This window comes from Drosophila suzukii (assembly GCF_043229965.1).
Source record: "Drosophila suzukii chromosome 2 unlocalized genomic scaffold, CBGP_Dsuzu_IsoJpt1.0 scf_2c, whole genome shotgun sequence".
Lineage (NCBI taxonomy): Eukaryota > Metazoa > Arthropoda > Insecta > Diptera > Drosophilidae > Drosophila > Drosophila suzukii.
Window position 1 is genome coordinate 18899963 of NW_027255896.1, and position 24134 is coordinate 18924096.

Genomic DNA, 24134 nt, shown 5'->3' on the forward strand with positions numbered 1-24134 from the left:
AATTTAATTTAATCAAAATCGGACGACTATATCATATAGCTGCCAAAGGAACGACCGTAAAATTGGAATAAAAATTTTTAATTAGTTCTGAATTTTTTATACCCTTGCAGAGGGTATAATGATTTCAGTCAGAAGTTTGCAAAGCAGTGAAGGAGACGTTTCCGACCCCATAAAGTATATATCTTCTTGATCAGCATCACTATACGAGTCGATCTAGCCATGTCCGTCTGTCCGTCTGTCCGTCCGTTTCTACGCAAACTAGTCTCTCAGTTTTGAAGCTATCCGGCTGAAACTTTCCCAAAAGTCTTATATCTTTTGCAGGTAGTATATAATTCGAAACCAGCCGGATCGGACAACTATATCTTATAGCTCCCATAGCAATAATCGGAAAAAAAATGTTAAAAAATTATATCTTTGGTGTTTTTGAACATATTACCTCCTTTCCTTGGAAATAACATTTTTTAATTAGTTTTGAATTTCGAATTAAATTTTATCAAAATCGGAAGACTATATCATATAGCTGCCATAGGAACGATCGTAAAATTGGTGGAAAGATAATATGAAACAAATTATAGCTTCGGTGTTCCTTTACATATAACCTCCTACGCTTGGAAACAACATTTTTTAATTAGTTCTGAATTTCGAATCTAATTTTATCAAAATCGGACGACTATATCATATAGCTGCCATAGGAACGATCGTAAAATTGGTGGGAAAATAATATGAAACAAATTATAACTTCGGTGTTTCTTAACATATAACCTCCTACGCTTGGAAATAACATTTTTTAATTAGTTCTGAATTTTGCAGGTAGTATATAAGTCGGAACCAGCCGGATCGGACAACTTTATCTTATAGCTCCCATAGGAATAATCGGAAAAAAAAATGTTAAGAAATTATATCTTTGGTGTTTTTTAACATATTACCTCATTTCCTTGGAAATAACGTTTTTTAATTAGTTTTGAATTTCGAATTAAATTTTATCAAAATCGGAAGACTATATCATATAGCTGCCATAGGAACGATGGTAAAAATGATGGGAAAATAATATGAAACAAATTATAGCTTCGGTGTTCCTTAACATATAACATCCTACGCTTGGAAATAACATTTTTTAATTAGTTCTGAATTTCAAATTTAATTTTATCAAAATCGGAGGACTATATCATATAGCTGCCATAGGAACGATCGTAAAATTGGTGGAAAAATAATATGAAACAAATTATAGCTTCGGTGTTCCTTAACATATAACCTCCTACGCTTGGAAATAACATTTTTTAATTAGTTCTGAATTTCGAATTAAATTTTATCAAAATCGGACGACTATATCATACAGCTGCCATAGGAACGATCGTAAAATCGGTGGTAAAATAATATGAAACAAATTATAACTTCGGTGTTTTTTATTTAACATATAACCTCCTACGCTTGTAAATAACATTTTTTAATTCATTCTGAATTTCGAATTTAATTTTATCAAAAACTATATCATATAGCTGCCAAAGGAACGATCGTAAAATTGGAAATAAAATTTTTAATTAGTTCTGAATTTTTTTGAATTTAATTTTATCAAAATCGGACGACTATATCATATAGCTGCCATAGGAACGATCGGAAAATTGGTAGGAAAATAACATGAAACAAATTATAGCTTCGGTGTTTTTTAACATATAACCTCCTACGCTTGGAAATAACATTTTTTAATTACTTCTGAATTTCGAATTAAATTTTATCAAAATCGGATGACTACATCATATAACTGCTATAGGAACGATCGGAAAATTGGTGGGAAAATAATATGAAACAAATTATAGCTTCGGTGTTTTTTGATATATTATCTTATACTATTGGAAATAACATTTTGTGTGTTTTTAAGAATTTCGAATTATATTTAATACAAATCGGACGACTCTAACATATAGCTGTCAAAGAAACGGTCAGCGAAATAATGAAATATTTATTATACCCTTGCATTTATTATTAAACCCTTGCAGAGGGTATAATGGATTCAGTCAGAAGTTTGCAACGCAGTGAAGGAGACGTTTCCGACCCCATAAAGTATATATATTCTTGATCAGCATCACTAGACGAGTCGATCTAGCCATGTCCGTCTGTCCGTCCGTTTCTACGCAAACTAGTCTCTCAGTTTTAAAGCTATCGGACTGAAACTTTTTCAGAAGTTTTATATCTTTTGCAGGTAGTATATAAGTCGGAACCAGCCGGATCGGACATCTATATCTTATAGCTCCCATAGGAATAATCGGAAAAAAAAATGTTAAAAAATTATATCTTTGGTGTTTTTTAACATATTACCTCCTTTCATTGGAAATAGCATTTTTTAATTAATTTTCAATTTCGAATTAAATTTTATCAAAATCGGAAGACTATATCATATAGCTGCCATAGGAACGATCGTAAAATTGGTGGGAAAATAATATGAAACAAATTATAGCTTCGGAGTTCCTTAACATATAGCCTCCTACGCTTGGAAATAACATTTTTTAATTAGTTCTGAATTTCGAATTTAATTTTATCATAATCGGACGACTATATCATATAGCTGCCATAGGGATGATCGTAAAATTGGTGGGAAAATAATATGAAACAAATTATAGCTTCGGTGTTCCTTAACATATAACCTCATACGCTTGGAAATAACATTTTTTAATTAGTTCTGAACCTCAAATTTTATTTTATCAAAATCGGACGACTATATCATATAGCTGCCAAAGGAACGATCGTAAAATTGGAAATAACATTTTTAATTAGTTCTGAATTTTTTTGAATTTAATTTTATCAAAATCGGACGACTATATCATATAGCTGCCATAGGAACGATCGGAAAATTGGTAGGAAAATAATATGAAACAAATTATAGCTTCGGTGTTTTTTGACATACTATCTTTTACCATTGGGAATATCATTTTTTGAGTTTTTAAATTTAATAATTATAGCTGCAAGGGTATATAAGCTTCGGCTTGCCGAAGCTAACTTTCTTTCTTGTTTGAATTTAATTTTATCAAAATCGGACGACTGTATTATAGAGCTGCCATAGGAACGATCGGAAAATTGGTGGAGAAATAATATGAAACAAATTATAGCTTCGGCGTTTTTCAACATATAACCTCCAACGCTTGGAAATAACATTTTTTATTTAGTTCTGAATTTCGAATTTAATTTTATCAAAATTGGACGACTATATCATATAGCTGCCATAGGAACGATCGGAAAATTGGTAGGGAAAATAACATGAAACAAATTATAGCTTCGGTGCTTTTTAACGTATAACCTCCTTCGCTTGGAAATAACATTTTTTAATTAGTTCTGAATTTCGAATTTAATTTTATAAAAATCGGACGTTTATATCATATAGCTGCCATAGGAACGATCGTAAAATTGGTAGGGAAAATAACATGAAACAAATTATAGCTTCGGTGTTTTTTAACGTATAACCTCCTTCGCTTGGAAATAACATTTTTTAATTAGTTCTGAATTTCGAATTAAATTTTATCAAAATCGGACGACTATATCATACAGCTGCCATAGGAACGATCGTAAAATCGGTGGTAAAATAATATGAAACAAATTATAACTTCGGTGTTTTTTATTTAACATATAACTTCCTACGCTTGTAAATAACATTTTTTAATTCATTCTGAATTTCGAATTTAATTTTATCAAAAACTATATCATATAGCTGCCAAAGGAACGATCGTAAAATTGGAAATAAAATTTTTAATTAGTTCTGAATTTTTTTGAATTTAATTTTATCAAAATCGGACGACTATATCATATAGCTGCCATAGGAACGATCGGAAAATTGGTAGGAAAATAACATGAAACAAATTATAGCTTCGGTGTTTTTTAACATATAACCTCCTACGCTTGGAAATAACATTTTTTAATTACTTCTGAATTTCGAATTAAATTTTATCAAAATCGGATGACTACATCATATAACTGCTATAGGAACGATCGGAAAATTGGTGGGAAAATAATATGAAACAAATTATAGCTTCGGTGTTTTTTGATATATTATCTTATACTATTGGAAATAACATTTTGTGTGTTTTTAAGAATTTCGAATTATATTTAATACAAATCGGACGACTCTAACATATAGCTGTCAAAGAAACGGTCAGCGAAATAATGAAATATTTATTATACCCTTGCATTTATTATTAAACCCTTGCAGAGGGTATAATGGATTCAGTCAGAAGTTTGCAACGCAGTGAAGGAGACGTTTCCGACCCCATAAAGTATATATATTCTTGATCAGCATCACTAGACGAGTCGATCTAGCCATGTCCGTCTGTCCGTCCGTTTCTACGCAAACTAGTCTCTCAGTTTTAAAGCTATCGGACTGAAACTTTTTCAGAAGTTTTATATCTTTTGCAGGTAGTATATAAGTCGGAACCAGCCGGATCGGACATCTATATCTTATAGCTCCCATAGGAATAATCGGAAAAAAAAATGTTAAAAAATTATATCTTTGGTGTTTTTTAACATATTACCTCCTTTCATTGGAAATAGCATTTTTTAATTAATTTTCAATTTCGAATTAAATTTTATCAAAATCGGAAGACTATATCATATAGCTGCCATAGGAACGATCGTAAAATTGGTGGGAAAATAATATGAAACAAATTATAGCTTCGGAGTTCCTTAACATATAGCCTCCTACGCTTGGAAATAACATTTTTTAATTAGTTCTGAATTTCGAATTTAATTTTATCATAATCGGACGACTATATCATATAGCTGCCATAGGGATGATCGTAAAATTGGTGGGAAAATAATATGAAACAAATTATAGCTTCGGTGTTCCTTAACATATAACCTCATACGCTTGGAAATAACATTTTTTAATTAGTTCTGAACCTCAAATTTTATTTTATCAAAATCGGACGACTATATCATATAGCTGCCAAAGGAACGATCGTAAAATTGGAAATAACATTTTTAATTAGTTCTGAATTTTTTTGAATTTAATTTTATCAAAATCGGACGACTATATCATATAGCTGCCATAGAAACGATCGGAAAATTGGTAGGAAAATAATATGAAACAAATTATAGCTTCGGTGTTTTTTGACGTACTATCTTTTACCATTGGGAATATCATTTTTTGAGTTTTTAAATTTAATAATTATAGCTGCAAGGGTATATAAGCTTCGGCTTGCCGAAGCTAACTTTCTTTCTTGTTTGAATTTAATTTTATCAAAATCGGACGACTGTATTATAGAGCTGCCATAGGAACGATCGGAAAATTGGTGGAGAAATAATATGAAACAAATTATAGCTTCGGCGTTTTTCAACATATAACCTCCAACGCTTGGAAATAACATTTTTTATTTAGTTCTGAATTTCGAATTTAATTTTATCAAAATTGGACGACTATATCATATAGCTGCCATAGGAACGATCGGAAAATTGGTAGGGAAAATAACATGAAACAAATTATAGCTTCGGTGCTTTTTAACGTATAACCTCCTTCGCTTGGAAATAACATTTTTTAATTAGTTCTGAATTTCGAATTTAATTTTATAAAAATCGGACGTTTATATCATATAGCTGCCATAGGAACGATCGTAAAATTGGTAGGGAAAATAACATGAAACAAATTATAGCTTCGGTGTTTTTTAACGTATAACCTCCTTCGCTTGGAAATAACATTTTTTAATTAGTTCTGAATTTCGAATTTAATTTTATAAAAATCGGACTTTTATATCATATAGCTGCCATAGGAAAGATCGTAAAATTGGTGGGAAAATAATATGAAACAAATTATAACTTCGGTGTTTTTTTTAACATATAACCTCCTACGCTTGTAAATAACATTTTTTAGTTCATTCTGAATTTCTAATTTAATTTTATCAAAATTGAACGACTATATCATATAGCTGCCAAAGGAACGATCGTAAAATTGGAAATAAAAACTTTAATTAGTTCTGAATTTTTTTGAATTTAATGTTATCAAAATCGGACGGCTGTATCATAAAGCTGCCATAGGGACGATCGGAAAATTGGTGGGAAAATAATATGAAACAAATTATAGCTTCGTTGTTTTTTTTTAACATAAAACCTCTTAAGCTTGGAAATGACATTTTGATACCCTTGCAGAGGGTATAATGATTTCAGTCAGAAGTTTGCAACGCAGTGAAGGAGACGTTTCCGACCCCATAAAGTATATATATTCTTGATCAGCATCACTAGACGAGTCGATCTAGCCATGTCCGTCTGTCCGTCTGTCCGTCCGTTTCTACGCAAACTAGTCTCTCAGTTTTAAAGCTATCGGGCTGAAACTTTCCCAATAGTCTTATATCTTTTGCAGGTAGTATATAAGTCGGAACCAGCCGGATCGGACAACTATATCTTATAGCTCCCATAGGAATAATCGGGAAAAAAAATGTTAAAAAATTATATCTCTGGTGTTTTTTAACATATTACCTCCTTTCCTTGGAAATAACATTTTTTAATTAGTTTTGAATTTCGAATTAAATTTTATTAAAATCGGAAGACTATATCGTATAGCTGCCAAAGGAACGATCGTAAAATTGGTGGGAAAATAATATGAAACAAATTATAGCTTCGGTGTTCCTAAACATATGTTGTGGCGGTGCTGCTTGATCGTTGAAAGAGTTGAAGCCCCAAGATTGAGTGGTACCCAAAAATCACCGGAGTACTTTTGGGGTTTTTACGCGACGTTCGCAGGTGTTTATTAGTACACTTTGAAACATGAACTGCTTAAGCCTAACCTAACTTAAGCGCTCCAGAGCAGAGCGGAGACTTAGGGGAGAGATGGAGAGGGAGAGCGGACGGCAGTGCGAGCGCGCGAGATGTAGAAATCTGGATAAAACTGCCGCTCGACACTGCCTCCTGAAATTAAACGCCCTTTTGGCGTGAACATTCTCCCCCCCTTGCGAGGACACCCGTAGCAAGAACCTCAGGATAGTAGGCTCAGGAATATTTTGGAAGTATAGATCGGTCGTCCGTATGTAGGAGAGTGTGGTGGGCCTTTCCACACTTGTGGCAGTGATGACCACTGCGGCAGGAGTCCTTGGAATGATTGTGAGCCAAGCAATTGGAGCAGTACTTCTGGATATGTACTTCCTGAAGCCGATTCTGGGGGCTTAGCCGTAGAAAGTGGTGGCACTTCCGTAGAGGACGGATGTTTTGGCAGACTCGGCATTGGTAGGATTTAATACCTCGAGTACGTCTGCCATCCAAGGCGGGGTATGGAACCCAATATTCGGATGGAGTATTCTTAGGAGGAACTTTTGTACGGAAACTTGCGTTGAATAGGACGAAATGATGTGTGGAACTGAGGCGGATACTGGCCTTGGAGGGTCGGATGGAATCGTCGGAGTAGTAGGACCGCTGTTTCGATGAAGCAATGTGTGATGCCGATCTTGGCAAGTGAATTGATGGCTACTTGCAAGGCAATTGGAGCACAACTGCTTCCTTTGGATATAGGCTAAGCGATCTTCTACCGTCATCTGTAGGAAGCGTGGACATATACGCACGGGGTGGTTCTTCTTCGAACACAGATCGCAGCCTTTGGTTATCGGAACTAACCTTGTGTTAAAGGAATTTATTTTTGAAAATTCTGCCTCTCGATTTTTGTCTTTGGACTGGACGTGGTGGAAATTGGAAGATCGGAAGCTATCGAAAGCCTCAAGAGTTAGATGGTGCTCCGTCAAATAGGGATCAAGCTCAAGCCACGTAGGAATTTCGGCTTTATTTTGGATGGATTGCTCCCATAATGAGAGAGTGAGCGTTGGTAGTTTTGTCGAGCACATATAAACCAGGATAGGGTCCAAATTCTCATTATTAACACCGGAAAATTTTAAGGAAGTAAGCAACCTTCAAAAGTGCGTTGAAGTTCCTTTACGGCTGCTCCCGACTCCTGTCCTATGGATTGCACATTGAAAAGTGTTTTCAGGTGACTGTTCACCTGCGATCGCTTATTTTCGAAACGCTCAGATAGGTTATTCCAGGCTGAGCGAAAGCCATCATTGGTGAGTGGGGATCTCGAAACTATGGAGTGAGCTTCGCCACTTGTTTTTGAGTTTAAATGGAATAATTTTTCAACGGGCCTTAGACTCGGATTGTCTATGTATATTGCCGTGAAAAGGTCCCGGAAAGTCGGCCAGCGAAGATAGTCGCCAGAGAAAACCTCTGTGTCGATAGGAGGGAGCCGACAGCCATAAGACGTGGAATTTTGGGACGGAGTTACTGGTTCGATTTGTTCCATCAGCTGCGCGGCAAATATTTCGTAAGTGGAGTACGTTTGGTAGTACTTGGACTTTAGTATGGATTTTGTGTATGCGGCGCTCTCGCCTGCAGCTATAATGCAGTCGGAGCATATGTCGTATGCTGCCTTTACCGTTTGCCACAAGGAATTGAGATGATCGCAACGGATCCACCTCAAAGTGGATCAGACAGTCAGCTGTGGCCATAAATCGGGTTAAGGCGGATTTTACTGATGTTGCCATGACGTAAAATAATTTAGAATTTTTAATTCAGAAGTCAGAAAACGGGCTAGAATCCAGTTGGAATTTAGGAACCAATCAAGATTGAAAATATATACGGTCACACTGACTGATAGGCAGAGTCAATAAATATTTATTATATCGGATGGTCGGACTTAAGTAAAGAATTACGGACTTTAATATTTTATGTTCGGAAGGAACATTTATTGTGAGCTCTTGGCCCACTGTGCACTGGCGATATACGTATGTATGTACACTGTACATATGTACATATGTGCGAATAGCGGAATAACGTTGCGGGAATTGGAAATACTTCCCTTATGTTTGTATGTCGGTGCGTTTGTTTGTCACCTGCACAACTAAATTGCAAACGATTTGCTGGAGTAAATTTGTGGAATTTGTAACTTTGTTTTTAATTTTAGAAATAGTTTAGCCGTATTTGTAGGTCGAGAAAAGTAGTTGGAGTGGACTGTATTAGAAAGAGTAGTTAGAGTGGACTGTATTACAATATTTATGTAAATATACACACGCAGCTGGAACACAGTAAAAAACAAGGGAGAACGCTATAGTCGAGTACCTCGACTATCAGATACCCGTTACTCAGCTAAATGGAGATATGCAAGCAGCAAAGCGAGATTAAAATGCGCCACCTACCGGCGGTATACAGATTTAGGCGTTATGGGCGTTAGAGTGGGCGTGGCAAATTTTTTTTTGGATCAATCGATAGGTATTGACGAGACCAATACATTTCAGTTAAAATTTTTTATCTAGCATGAAAATTGTGGGCGTCACAGGGTTTTGCGGTTTGTGGGCGTTAAAGTGGGCGTGGCAAATTTTTTTTTGGGTCAATCGATAGGTATTGATGAGAACATTACATTTCAGTTAAAATTTTCTATCTAGCATCAAAACTGTAGGAGCCACAGTTTTGGGCGGTTTGTGGGCGTTAGAGTGGGCGTGGCAGTCTACTGAAACAAACTTGCGCTGCGTAGGAAGCTCAGGAATCTGCACGCCAAATCTCAATAGCCTAGCTCCCATAGTTTCCGAGATCTCAGCGTTCATCCGGACAGACGGACAGACGGACAGACGGACAGACGGACATGGCTAGATCGACTCGGATAGTGATCCTGATCAAGAATATATATACTTTATGGGGTCGGAAACGCTTCCTTCTGCCTGTTACATACTTTCCGACGAATCTAGTATACCCTTTTACTCTACGAGTAACGGGTATAATAAAGAGTGCAAGTCTTAAGGAAAAATTTTATGATCCGGAATTTTTTACTGTGGCTGAGTTATATTTTACACACAATTGGAATTAAAAATATTTTTGAGAAATATTGTTGTTGAATAGTAGCACTAAAATATCTTCTGGAATTGTTTCAAGTGTACAATTGTGGGCAAAGGAAAACTCCAGGAGAGGAAAATCCAAAGATTTTGAAATCCGGCTTCGTATGGACCAAAATGTTGGGGCGATGCGGCTTGATCGGTGAAATAGTTGAAGCCCCAAGAACGAATGGTACGCATAAAAACACGGGGGGTACCTTAGGGTTTTTACGCGACGTGCTTAGCTGTTTATTAGTACACTTCGAAACATGAACTGCTTAAGCCTAACTTAACTTAAGCGCTCCAGAGCAGAGCGGAGACTTAGGGGAGAGATGGAGAGGGAGAGCGGACGGCAGTGCGAGCGCGCGAGATGTAGAAATCTGGATAAAACTGCCGCTCGACACTGCCTCCTGAAATTAAACGCCCTTTTGGCGTGAACATCATATAACCTCCTACGCTTGGAAATAACATTTTTTAATTTGTTCTGAATTTCGAATTAAATTTTATTAAAATCGGACGACTATATCATATAGCTGCCATAGGAACGATCGTAAAATCGGTGGGAAAATAATATGAAACAAATTATAACTTCGGTGTTTTTTTTTAACATTTATTTATTTATTTATTTATAAAGAGCTAACAAATAATTAAAATTATGAGCTAGTAGTGATATTGAGCAATGGCGACGTGGGCCTTCAGCTCGAATTGTACATAATATTATTTTTTAGGGTTTTTATAGGTATTTATTTCTATTGTTAAGCTTAGATAGAGTCATCCTATATGCGGTGGTATAAATTTGTGTTTTTTAGAAATTGTATAATTTTTGATATGTTTGGTGGTGTGGGATTGGACAGTGCTTCTAGTGGGTTGGTGTTATTAAATATTTGTTGTCTTTGGGTGTTTAGCGCGTTGCAAGTGGAGAGTAAGTGTCATACTGATACAATGTCGTTGCAGAATGGGCAGGTATTGCTATGGTTTGGATCTATGTAGTGTGTGTGGGTTATTTTGGTGTGTCCAAGTCTGAGTCTTGTTATTTTTATCTGGTCTAAACGTGATATGGATTAGTGGTTATCCTTTGTGATGTGGTAGCTATTGAGTTGGAGTTGGTTAATTGACTGGTACCAGGCTGATGTCTTCGTTATGTATGACAGTGTTTTGGCTTGGTGTGTGTTTTTTATATATTTTAGTATGTCTTGTGTTAAGATTTTCAATAGTTATAAGTGGTTGTTTAATTGCGTCTTTTGCTAGGGTGTCCGCCAGTTCATTTCCTGGTATTCCTACGTGGCCGGGTATCCAAAGTAGTTTGAATTTGTTAGGGAATTTTTGTAGCGGGCGTGTGAAGTGTAATGTTCAATATTGTTTGTGTTTTTTATTGCGTCGATGACAGAGAGAGAGTCAGAGCATATGCAAAACTTGCCTCTTTTGCTCTTTAATATCTCGAGTCCCTCTACTATTGCTAGTAGCTCAGCGGAAAACACTGACGAGTAGTGTGGTAGAAGGCCTATTTTTATGCAGTGCGTTTCGTTTGTGATTGCAAGACTGGTAATTGTGTTTGTGTGCGATCCATCTGTGTAAATGTAGGTGAATTTCTGACTGTCTTTTGTCTTAATTTCTGTGAATAGTTTCCGAAAAATTTGTGGTGTTGTGTTTTTTTTGTTGTATGTACTTAGCGTTGTGTCGATTTTTAACATATCAGTGTTCCAGGGCGGTGTGGTCTGTGCACGTTGAGTAGCTTGTTTGAGGGGGAGGTCGTGGGCTTTAGAGTTTTCTATTATGCGGTCTATTGTTGATTTGTATTGTGGTCGTTTTGGTGGTCGGTATGATTTAAGAATTTTTATTATTGGGGAGTTTTTGGCGTTAATCAAAGATTTTATAATTTTTGTTGTTAGGAGGTCACGTCTATCTTCTAGTGGGTCTGCGCGTGCTTCGTAAAGTATGTTGTCAATAGGTGTCGTCCTGAATGCGCCAAGCGCAGTTCTAAAGGCAGTGTTTATTGGTGATTTTATTTTTCGTAATGTTGTTTGTGGGCAATATCCGTAGATTGGGAGGCCGTAGTCTGCTTTTGCGATGATGGTTGCTTTTGTGACGTTTAGAAGTGTAGACGTATTGCAGTTGAATTTTGGGCTTAAGAGGCATTTTATTATGTTAATTGATTGCTTGAGGCTGTGTGCGAGTAGTTCTGTGTGCGTGTTCCACCTGTATTTGTTATTGAAATGTACGCCAAGTATTTTTAGTGATGTTTCGTTTTGTAATTGTATGTTACCCGTTATTTAGTTATTTAGTATTGAGTTTTGCAGGTTTATTATTCTATTTTTTGTTGTTTTATCTATGTTTTTTATCATTGTATAGTTAATTCTGTCCAGTCCGGGTGTGTTTCCTTTTAGTGTGTTTAGTGCTGCTGAGAATTCTATTGATGTTACGGGCTTTTCTATTTCTATTGCTCTTTTGCTGGGAATGTATGACAGGGTGTGTGTGTTATTAAGTGATGTTTGCTTTTGATGTATGAATGTAGTGGTAAAATTTGTATCGGATGAAATTTCTGAAAAATTTTTGCAAAATAAGTCTGCGATTTCTGGTTTGTGGGTGGTGTTTTGATTTGTGGTTGGGTTAAATATGCAGTGTATGTTTTTTTGAGGGTTGAGTCCGCAAAATCGTCGGATGTTGCTCCAGATTGTTTTTGGGGGTGTCTCGGGTGAGATTTGGGAAGTGAAGTTGTTTATACTCTGTTTTTTATCTTGTTTTAGTGTTAGTCTGAATAGTGCATTTGCTTTTTTGTACTTCAGGATGTTTTCTGTAGTTATGTTTCTTTTTAGATCGTTCCATTTCTTCATTTTGTCTACTCTCAATTGGCTAAGGTTATTGTTCCACCATGGTATCGGGTGTGTTTGGGGTATTGCTTGTGGGCACTGGAGAGGATGATTTTATGAATTGTTGCAGCTTCCTTGTTTATGTTTGTGCTTGGTTGTCTTTGTGCGGAGTATTCTTCAGTTAGCTTGCAAAATTCTAGCCAGTTTGCTTTGTCGGTTAAAAATGTAGGCTTACGTGGAGTGACTTGGCGGTTCGATATGTTGGAGGTAAAGAGGGTTATTATTATGGAGAAGTGGTCGCTGCCAAACAGATTATCTTCTGTTCGCCATGTGCTGTTGATTTGTAGCATTGGGCTGCTGAAAGTTAGATCAACGTTTGTGAGTGTGTTGTGTGTGCTAAAGTGAGTAGGAGACATGTCGTTTAATAAGATATAGTTTGATTGGGTTATAAATTTCTCTAATATTTTTCCCCTTGGGTTTTTTTTGATTTGAGCCCCAGTTTTTGTGCCAACCGTTAAAATCGCCAGTGATCAAGGTGGGTATGTGTGAGGTGTCTAGTACGGCCTGAAGGTTTTGCAGTGAGAAAGATTTGTTAGGTGCGATGTAGGCTGAGATAATTCTGAATTTAAGTTTTGAGTTCAGTTCTATGCATACCGCGTCAAAATCATCGCTAAGGGTTATTTCTCGAGCTTGCAGTGATTTGTGGGCTAGGAGACCTACGCCACCGTGGGAAGATGAGGTGTTTTTTGAAATAAGTATATAGTTAATGGGTATGGGAATGTGACTGGTAAATTTTATATGTGTTTCTTGTAAAGATATTATAAGTGCTGAGTGTTTTTTAATGATTGTTTGAAGTTCGCAGTAGTTGTTGATATATCCATTCATATTCCATTGTATAATCTTCATAGTCATTTTAAGAGCCAGTTGTTTGTTGTTGATAAAGGATTAGTTGATTAAGTACCTGTTTTTTTACTAACTGCTGTCAAAAGTGTCACATACTTTCTGAGTCGCTTATGTTAATGTGCTTGTTATACCCGTTACTCGTAGAGTAAAAGGGTATACTAGATTCGTCGGAAAGTATGTAACAGGCAGAAGGAAGCGTTTCCGACCCCATAAGGTATATATATTCTTGATCAGGATCACTAGCCGAGTCGATCTAGCCATGTCCGTCTGTCCGTCTGTCCGTCTGTCCGTCTGTCTGTCCGGATGAACGCTGAGATCTCGGAAACTATGAGAGCTAGGCTATTGAGATTTGGCGTACAGATTCCTGAGCTTCTTACGCAGCGCAAGTTTGTTTCAGTAGACTGCCACGCCCACTCTAACGCCCACAAACCGCCCAAAACTGTAACTCCTACAGTTTTGATGCTAGATAGAAAATTTTAACTGAAATGTATTGTTCTCAACAATACCTATCGATTGACCTAAAAAAAAGTTTGCCACGCCCACTAAAACGCCCACAAACCGCGAAAACCTGTGACGCCCACAATTTGCATGCTAGATAAGAAATTTTAACTGAAATGTATTGGTGTCGTCAATACATAATAAATAATAAATACATTTTCCACGCCCACTCTAACGCCCATAACGCTTAAATCTGTCTACCGCCGGTAGGTGGCGCAATTTAATCTCGCTTTGCTGCTTGCATATCTCCATTTCCCTTTGAGTAACGGGTATCTGATAGTCGAGGTACTCGACTATAGCGTTCTTCCTTGTTTTTGTTTAGGTTTTTTGGTTGGTTAGTTTTATTGGGTTTTAAGTTGGTTGTTAGTGTCTTGTTTTTGTCCTTGGAGAAAATGCGTAGTTTCAGATCTTGGGTCCTTTCGCTTGCCAAGTTGTCTTTTGAGGTAGTAGGGGGGTCGAGATCCATGCTGATAACATCAGTTGTTTGGAGAGCGGGTGAAGCTTGTGGGGGTGGTGTGGTGTTTGTAAATTGAGTTGGTGTGGGGGTATTTGTTGAGAGATCTTGGTATGATATTAGTTTTCTTTTTTGATGTTCGTGTGTTGCTTGCGTGTCATTGTTTTGTTTTGTCTGCTGGGGTGTGGGTGTTGTTTTTGTGTTTGTTGTTGTTTTGTTGGTCTGTTGTTTAGTTAGGACAGATGCGAAGCTGTTGCTAAGATGTTGGTTCCGACGAGTGTAGTATAGTTCTAGTGCAGTTTTGTGATCCACTATATCATATAGCTGCCATAGGAACGATCGTAAAATTGGTGGGAAAGAAATATGAAACAAATTATAGCTTCGGTGTTCCTTAACATATAACCTCCTACGCTTGTAAATAACATTTTTTAATTCATTCTGAATTTCGAATTTAGTTTTATCAAAATCGGACGACTATATCATATAGCTGCCAAAGGAACGATCGTAAAATTGGAAATAAAATTTTTAATTAGTTCTGAATTGTTTTGAATTTAATTTTATCAAAATCGGACGACTATATCATATAGCTGCCATAGGGACGATCGGAAAATTGGTGGGAAAATAATATGAAACAAAATATAGCTTCGTTTTTTTTTTTAACATAAAAGCTCTTAAGCTTGGAAATGACATTTTTTTAAATTAGTTTTGAATTTCAAATTAAGTTTTATCAAAATCGGACGACTACATCATATAGCTGCTATAGGAACGATCGGAAAATTGGTGGGAAAATAATATGAAACAAATTATAGCTTCGGTGTTTTTTGATATATTATCTTATACTATTGGAAATAACATTTTGTGTATTTTTAAGAATTTCGAATTATGTTTAATACAAATCGGACGACTCTAACATATAGCTGTCAAAGAAACGGTCAGCGAAATAATTAAATATTTATTATACCCTTGCATTTGTTATTATACCCTTGCAGAGGGTATAATGATTTCAGTCAGAAGTTTGCAACGCAGTGAAGGAGACGTTTCCGACCCCATAAAGTATATATATTCTTGATCAGCATCACTAGACGAGTCGATCTAGCCATGTCCGTCTGTCGGTCCCTTTTCTACGCAAACTAGTCTCTCAGTTTTAAAGCTATCGGGCTGAAACTTTCCCAAAAGTCTTATATCTTTTGCAGGTAGTATATAAGTCGGAACCAGCCGGATCGGACAACTATATCTTATAGCTCCCATAGGAATAATCGGAAAAAATAATGTTAAGAAATTATATCTTTGGTGTTTTTTAACATATTACCTCCTTTCCGTGGAAATAACATTTTTTAATTAGTTTTGAATTTCGAATTAAATTTTATCAAAATCGGAAAACTATTTCATATAGCTGCCATAGGAACGATCGTAAAATTGGTGGGAAAATAATATGAAAGAAATTATAGCTTCGGTGTTCCTTAACATATAACCTCCTACGCTTGGAAATAACATTTGTTAATTAGTTCTGAATTTTGAATTAAATTTTATCAAAATCGGACGACTATATCATATAGCTGCCATAGAAACGATCGTAAAATTGGTGGGAAAATAATATGAAACAAATTATAGCTTCGGTGTTCCTTAACATATAACCTCCTACGCTTGGAAATAACATTTGTTAATTAGTTCTGAATTTTGAATTAAATTTTATCAAAATCGGACGACTATATCATATAGCTGCCATAGAAACGATCGTAAAATCGGTGGGAAAATAATATGAAACAAATTATAACTTCGGTGTTTTTTTTTAACATATAACCTCCGCTTGTAAATAACGTTTTTTAATTCATTCTGAATTTCGAATTGAATTTTATCAAAATCTGACGACTATATCATATAGCTGCCAAAGGAACGATCGTAAAATTGGAAATAAAATTTTTAATTAGTTCTGAATTGTTTTGAATTTAATTTTATCAAAATCGGACGACTATATCATATAGCTGCCATAGGGACGATCGGAAAATTGGTGGGAAAATAATATGAAACAAAATATAGCTTCGTTTTTTTTTTTAACATAAAAGCTCTTAAGCTTGGAAATGACATTTTTTTAAATTAGTTTTGAATTTCAAATTAAGTTTTATCAAAATCGGACGACTACATCATATAGCTGCTATAGGAACGATCGGAAAATTGGTGGGAAAATAATATGAAACAAATTATAGCTTCGGTGTTTTTTGATATATTATCTTATACTATTGGAAATAACATTTTGTGTATTTTTAAGAATTTCGAATTATGTTTAATACAAATCGGACGACTCTAACATATAGCTGTCAAAGAAACGGTCAGCGAAATAATTAAATATTTATTATACCCTTGCATTTGTTATTATACCCTTGCAGAGGGTATAATGATTTCAGTCAGAAGTTTGCAACGCAGTGAAGGAGACGTTTCCGACCCCATAAAGTATATATATTCTTGATCAGCATCACTAGACGAGTCGATCTAGCCATGTCCGTCTGTCGGTCCCTTTTCTACGCAAACTAGTCTCTCAGTTTTAAAGCTATCGGGCTGAAACTTTCCCAAAAGTCTTATATCTTTTGCAGGTAGTATATAAGTCGGAACCAGCCGGATCGGACAACTATATCTTATAGCTCCCATAGGAATAATCGGAAAAAATAATGTTAAGAAATTATATCTTTGGTGTTTTTTAACATATTACCTCCTTTCCGTGGAAATAACATTTTTTAATTAGTTTTGAATTTCGAATTAAATTTTATCAAAATCGGAAAACTATTTCATATAGCTGCCATAGGAACGATCGTAAAATTGGTGGGAAAATAATATGAAAGAAATTATAGCTTCGGTGTTCCTTAACATATAACCTCCTACGCTTGGAAATAACATTTTTTAATTAGTTCTGAATTTCAAATTTAATTTTATCAAAATCGGACGCCTATATCATATAGCTGCCATAGGAACGATCGAAAAATTGGTGGGAAAATAATATGAAACAAATTATAGCTTCGGTGTTCCTTAACATATAACCTCCTACGCTTGGAAATAACATTTGTTAATTAGTTCTGAATTTTGAATTAAATTTTATCAAAATCGGACGACTATATCATATAGCTGCCATAGAAACGATCGTAAAATCGGTGGGAAAATAATATGAAACAAATTATAACTTCGGTGTTTTTTTTTAACATATAACCTCCGCTTGTAAATAACGTTTTTTAATTCATTCTGAATTTCGAATTGAATTTTATCAAAATCTGACGACTATATCATATAGCTGCCAAAGGAACGATCGTAAAATTGGAAATAAAATTTTTAATTAGTTTCGAATTTTTTATACCCTTGCAGAGGGTACAATGATTTCAGTCAGAAGTTTGCAACGCAGTGAAGGAGACGTTTCCGACCCCATAAAGTATATATATTCTTGATCAGCATCACTAGACGAGTCGATCTAGCCAAATCCTTCTGTCCGTCCGTTTCTACGCAAACTAGTCTCTCAGTTTTAAAGCTATCGGGCTGAAACTTTCCCAAATGTCTTATATCTTTTGCTGGTAATATATAAGTCGGAACCAGCCGGATCGGACAACTATATCTTATAGCTCCCATAGGAATAATCGGAAAAAAAAAATGTTAAAAAATTATATCTTTGCTGTTTTTTAACATATTACCTCCTTTCCTTGGAAATAACATTTTTTAATTAGCTTTGAATTTCAAATTAAATTTTATCAAAATCGGACGACTATATCATATAGCTGCCATAGGGACGATCGGAAAATTGCTGGGAAAATAATATGAAACAAATTCTAGCTTCGGTGTTTTTTGTAACATAAAACCTCTTAAGCTTGGAAATTACATTTTTTTAAATTAGTTTTGAATTTCGAATTAAGTTTTATCAAAATCGGACTACTACATCATATAGCTGCTATAGGAACGATCGGAAAATTGGTGGGAAAATAATATGAAACAAATTATAGCTTCGGTGTTTTTTGATATATTATCTTATACTATTGAAAATAACATTTTGTGTATTTTTAAGAATTTCGAATTATATTTAATACAAATCGGACGACTCTAACATATAGCTGTCAAAGAAACGGTCAGCGAAATAATGAAATATTTATTATACCCTTGCATTTATTATTATACCCTTGCAGAGGGTATAATGATTTCAGTCAGAAGTTTGCAACGCAGTGAAGGAGACGTTTCCGACCCCATAAAGTATATATATTCTTGATCAGCATCACTAGACGAGTCGATCTAGCCATGTCCGTCTGTCCGTCTGTCCGTCCGTTTCTACGCAAACTAGTCTCTCAGTTTTAAAGCTATCGGGCTGAAACTTTCTCAAAAGTCTTATATCTTTTGCAGGTAGTATATAAGTCGGAACCAGCCGGATCGGACAACTATATCTTATAGCTCCTATAGGAATAATCTGAAAAAAAAATGTTAAAAAATTATATCTTTGGTGTTTTTTAACATATTACCTCTTTTCCTTGGAAATAACATTTTTTAATTAGTTTTGAATTTCGAATTAAATTTTATTAAAATCGGAAGACTATATCATAAAGCTGCCGTAGGAACGATCGTAAAATTGGTGGGAAAATAATATGAAACAAATTATAGCTTCGGTGTTCCTTAACATATAACCTCCTACGCTTGGAAATAACATTTTTTAATTAGTTCTGAATTTCAAATTTAATTTTATCAAAATCGGACGACTATAACATATAGCTGCCATAGTTCAGAATTTCAAATTTAATTTTATCAAAATCGGACGACTATATCATATAGCTGCCATTGGAACGATCGTAAAAGCGGTGGGAAAATAATATGAAACAAATTATAACTTCGGTGTTTTTTTTTAACATATTACCTCCTACGCTTGTAAATAACATTTTTTACTTAGTTTTGAATTTCGAATTAAATTTTATCAAAATCGGAAGACTATATCATAAAGCTGCCATAAAAACGATCGTAAAATTGGTGGGAAAATAATATGAAACAAATTATAGCTTCGGTGTTCCTTAACATATAACCTCCTACGCTTGGAAATAACATTTTTTAATTAGTTTTGAATTTCGAATTAAATTGTATCAAAATCGGAAGACTATATCATATAGCTGCCATAAAAACTATAAACAACTATATCTTATAGCTCCCATAGGAATAATCGGAAAAAAAAAATGTTAAAAAATTATATCTTTGCTGTTTTTTAACATATTACCTCCTTTCCTTGGAAATAACATTTTTTAATTAGCTTTGAATTTCAAATTAAATTTTATCAAAATCGGACGACTATATCATATAGCTGCCAAAGGAACGATCGTAAAATTGAAAATAAAATTTTTAATTAGTTCTGAATTTTTTTGAATTTAATTTTATCAAAATCGGACGACTATATCATATAGCTGCCATAGGGACGATCGGAAAATTGGTGGGAAAATAATATGAAACAAATTCTAGCTTCGGTGTTTTTTGTAACATAAAACCTCTTAAGCTTGGAAATTACATTTTTTTAAATTAGTTTTGAATTTCGAATTAAGTTTTATCAAAATCGGACTACTACATCATATAGCTGCTATAGGAACGATCGGAAAATTGGTGGGAAAATAATATAAAACAAATTATAGCTTCGGTGTTTTTTGATATATTATCTTATACTATTGAAAATAACATTTTGTGTATTTTTAAGAATTTCGAATTATATTTAATACAAATCGGACGACTCTAACATATAGCTGTCAAAGAAACGGTCAGCGAAATAATGAAATATTTATTATACCCTTGCATTTATTATTATACCCTTGCAGAGGGTATAATGATTTCAGTCAGAAGTTTGCAACGCAGTGAAGGAGACGTTTCCGACCCCATAAAGTATATATATTCTTGATCAGCATCACTAGACGAGTCGATCTAGCCATGTCCGTCTGTCCGTCTGTCCGTCCGTTTCTACGCAAACTAGTCTCTCAGTTTTAAAGCTATCGGGCTGAAACTTTCTCAAAAGTCTTATATCTTTTGCAGGTAGTATATAAGTCGGAACCAGCCGGATCGGACAACTATATCTTATAGCTCCTATAGGAATAATCTGAAAAAAAAATGTTAAAAAATTATATCTTTGGTGTTTTTTAACATATTACCTCCTTTCCTTGGAAATAACATTTTTTAATTAGTTTTGAATTTCGAATTAAATTTTATTAAAATCGGAAGACTATATCATAAAGCTGCCGTAGGAACGATCGTAAAATTGGTGGGAAAATAATATGAAACAAATTATAGCTTCGGTGTTCCTTAACATATAACCTCCTACGCTTGGAAATAACATTTTTTAATTAGTTCTGAATTTCAAATTTAATTTTATCAAAATCGGACGACTATATCATATAGCTGCCATAGTTCAGAATTTCAAATTTAATTTTATCAAAATCGGACGACTATATCATATAGCTGCCATAGGAACGATCGTAAAATTGGTGGGAAAGTAATATGAAACAAATTATAGCTTCGGTGTTCCTTAACATATAACCTCCTACGCTTGGAAATAACATTTTTCAATTAGTTCTGAATTTCGAATTAAATTTTATCAAAATCGGACGACTATATCATATAGCTGAACATATAGCAAACAAATTATAACTTCGGTGTTTTTTTTTAACATATTACCTCCTACGCTTGTAAATAACATTTTTTAATTAGTTTTGAATTTCGAATTAAATTTTATCAAAATCGGAAGACTATATCATAAAGCTGCCATAAAAACGATAGCGAACGCAATAAAAAAACAAGGAAGAACGCTACAGTCGAGTACCTCGACTATCAGATACCCGTTACTCAGCTAAATGGAGATATGCAAGCAGCAAAGCGAAATTAAAATGCGCCACCTACCGGCGGTAGACAGATTTAAGCATTATGGGCGTTAGAGTGGGCGTGGCAAAATTATTTTTGGATCAATCGATAGGTATTGACGACACCAATACATTTCAGTTAAAATTTTTTATCTAGCATGCAAATTGTGGGCGTCACAGGTTTTCGCGGTTTGTGGGCGTTTAAGTGGGCGTGGCAAACTTTTTTTTAGGTCAATCGATAGGTATTGATGAGAACAATACATTTCAGTTAAAATTTTCTATCTAGCATCAAAACTGTAGGAGTTACAGTTTTGGGCGGTTTGTGGGCGTTAGAGTGGGCGTGGCAGTCTACTGAAGCAAACTTGCGCTGCGTAAGAAGCTCAGGAATCTGTACGCCAAATCTCAATAGCCTAGCTCTCATAGTTTCCGAGATCTCAGCGTTCATCCGGACGGACAGACAGACGGACAGACGGACAGACGGACAGACGGACAGACGGTCAGACGGACAGACGGACAGACGGAAAGACGGACAGACGGACATGGCTAGATCGACTCGGCTAGTGATCCTGATCAAGAATATATATACTTTATGGGGTCGGAAACGCTTCCTTCTGCCTGTTACATACTTTCCGACGAATCTAGTATACCCTTTTACTCTACGAGTAACGGGTATAACAAGGAAGAACGCTATAGTCGAGTACCTCGACTATCAGATACCCGTTACTCAAAGGGAAATGGAGATATGCAAGCAGCAAAGCGAAATTAAAATGCGCCACCTACCGGCGGTAGACATATTTAAGCGTTATGGGCGTTAGAGTGGGCGTGGCAAAATTATTTTTGGATCAATCGATAGGTATTGACGACACCAATACATTTCAGTTAAAATTTTTTATCTAGCATGCAAATTGTGGGCGTCACAGGTTTTCGCGGTTTGTGGGCGTTTAAGTGGGCGTGGCAAACTTTTTTTAGGTCAATCGATAGGTATTGATGAGAACAATACATTTCAGTTAAAATTTTCTATCTAGCATCAAAACTGTAGGAGTTACAGTTTTGGGCGGTTTGTGGGCGTTAGAGTGGGCGTGGCAGTCTACTGAAACAAACTTGCGCTGCGTAAGAAGCTCAGGAATCTGTACGCCAAATCTCAATAGCCTAGCTCTTATAGTTTCCGAGATCTCAGCGTTCATCCGGACGGACAGACAGACGGACAGACGGTCAGACGGACAGACGGACAGACGGACACGGCTAGATCGACTCGGCTAGTGATCCTGATCAAGAATATATATACTTTATGGGGTCGGAAACGCTTCCTTCTGCCTGTTACATACTTTCCGACGAATCTAGTATACCCTTTTACTCTACGAGTAACGGGTATAAATATACCCTTTATCTCACTTCACTTTCTCTGCATTTTGAAGGCTTTAAATATATTTTTGAAGTTATCGTGTTTAAAGATCTTTTAAATATATTAGATTTTTCCACACCATAACGTTAAAACGTTATTTTTTTACCCTCACTTCATTTTTTCCGCGTTTTTGAAGGCTTTAAATATATTTTTTGATGTAATCGTGGTGCAATATCTATTAAATATATTAGATTTTTCAACACAATAACATCAAAACAATATACTCTTTCACTTAACTTTCTCCGCATTTTTGAAGGCTTTAAATATATTTTTGATGTCACCGTGGTGCTATATCTATTAAACATATCAGATATTTTTCCCATGATGACAACAAATAATATACTCTTTTATCACACACTTCACTTTTTTTAATTTCTACACACACACGCACATTATTGAAGGCTTTAGACATATCTTTTTTTTGTTATCGCGGAAAGAGTTCTTCTATTAAATAAATAGCAAATCTCTTTCCGCGACACAAAAAAAAAATACTCTTTATCTCACATCACTTTCTCTGCATTTCTGTTTTTTTTTTTCTTTTGAAGGCTTTAAAAATATATTTTTTTCCTGATCGCGTAAAAAGATCTATTAAATATAGCAGATCTTCCTCATCGATACAGAAAAAATATACTCTTCAACTTACGTTACACACACACACACACACACACACACGATCGTTGATTGTGATATTGTTTCTGTTCAACGTTCTAGTGCCATATTTAGTGAATATTAATATAATCAATAGATCGTTAAACAGAAACAATATAATATTGTTTTTTTTGTTTTTGTGACTGTAAGCTGAAATGAGAACGTTGTATATTAAGAGATTCTATTTTCAGGAGTAAATAAGTTTTTTATTAATGTTGATAGGTTAATATATATATATATATATGTATATAGGTTATTGTTATATATGTGTATATTATTAATATCGCCTTTCAATTCTCTCAGCCAAATCCTGGTAGCGTTGTATTATAATATAAACTCCTACTTTGAAACGTTTTCTAATGTTACGTGAAAACTTCAGTTCGGTGTCTGATATGTGTGCCCCTATAGTCATCAATTTCCTCATATTAAGTAAGGTCTGTAGTTCAAAATCAGGTAGAATGTCTTCATACTCAATGCAAAATTCATCGATTTCTTTTTTTAGCTCATCAACTTCGTCTGTATTAACGAATGTTTCAATCTCATAACTGCTTAATTCTTTCCTATTTCTGTATCCCACACCGAAAACGTCATCATCATCTTCAATAATAATTTTAGGATTTTTTTTTGATAGGTTTTCACGCAAAAAGCGATAGCGTTGCATTAAATTAAAGGCTCCCCACATGAATTGCCCCCTGATTGGGCGTAAGGTTCTGTAGTCCCCTGGCGTAAGTACTGTTCTTACTGACAAAAGTTTTTTTATAATGC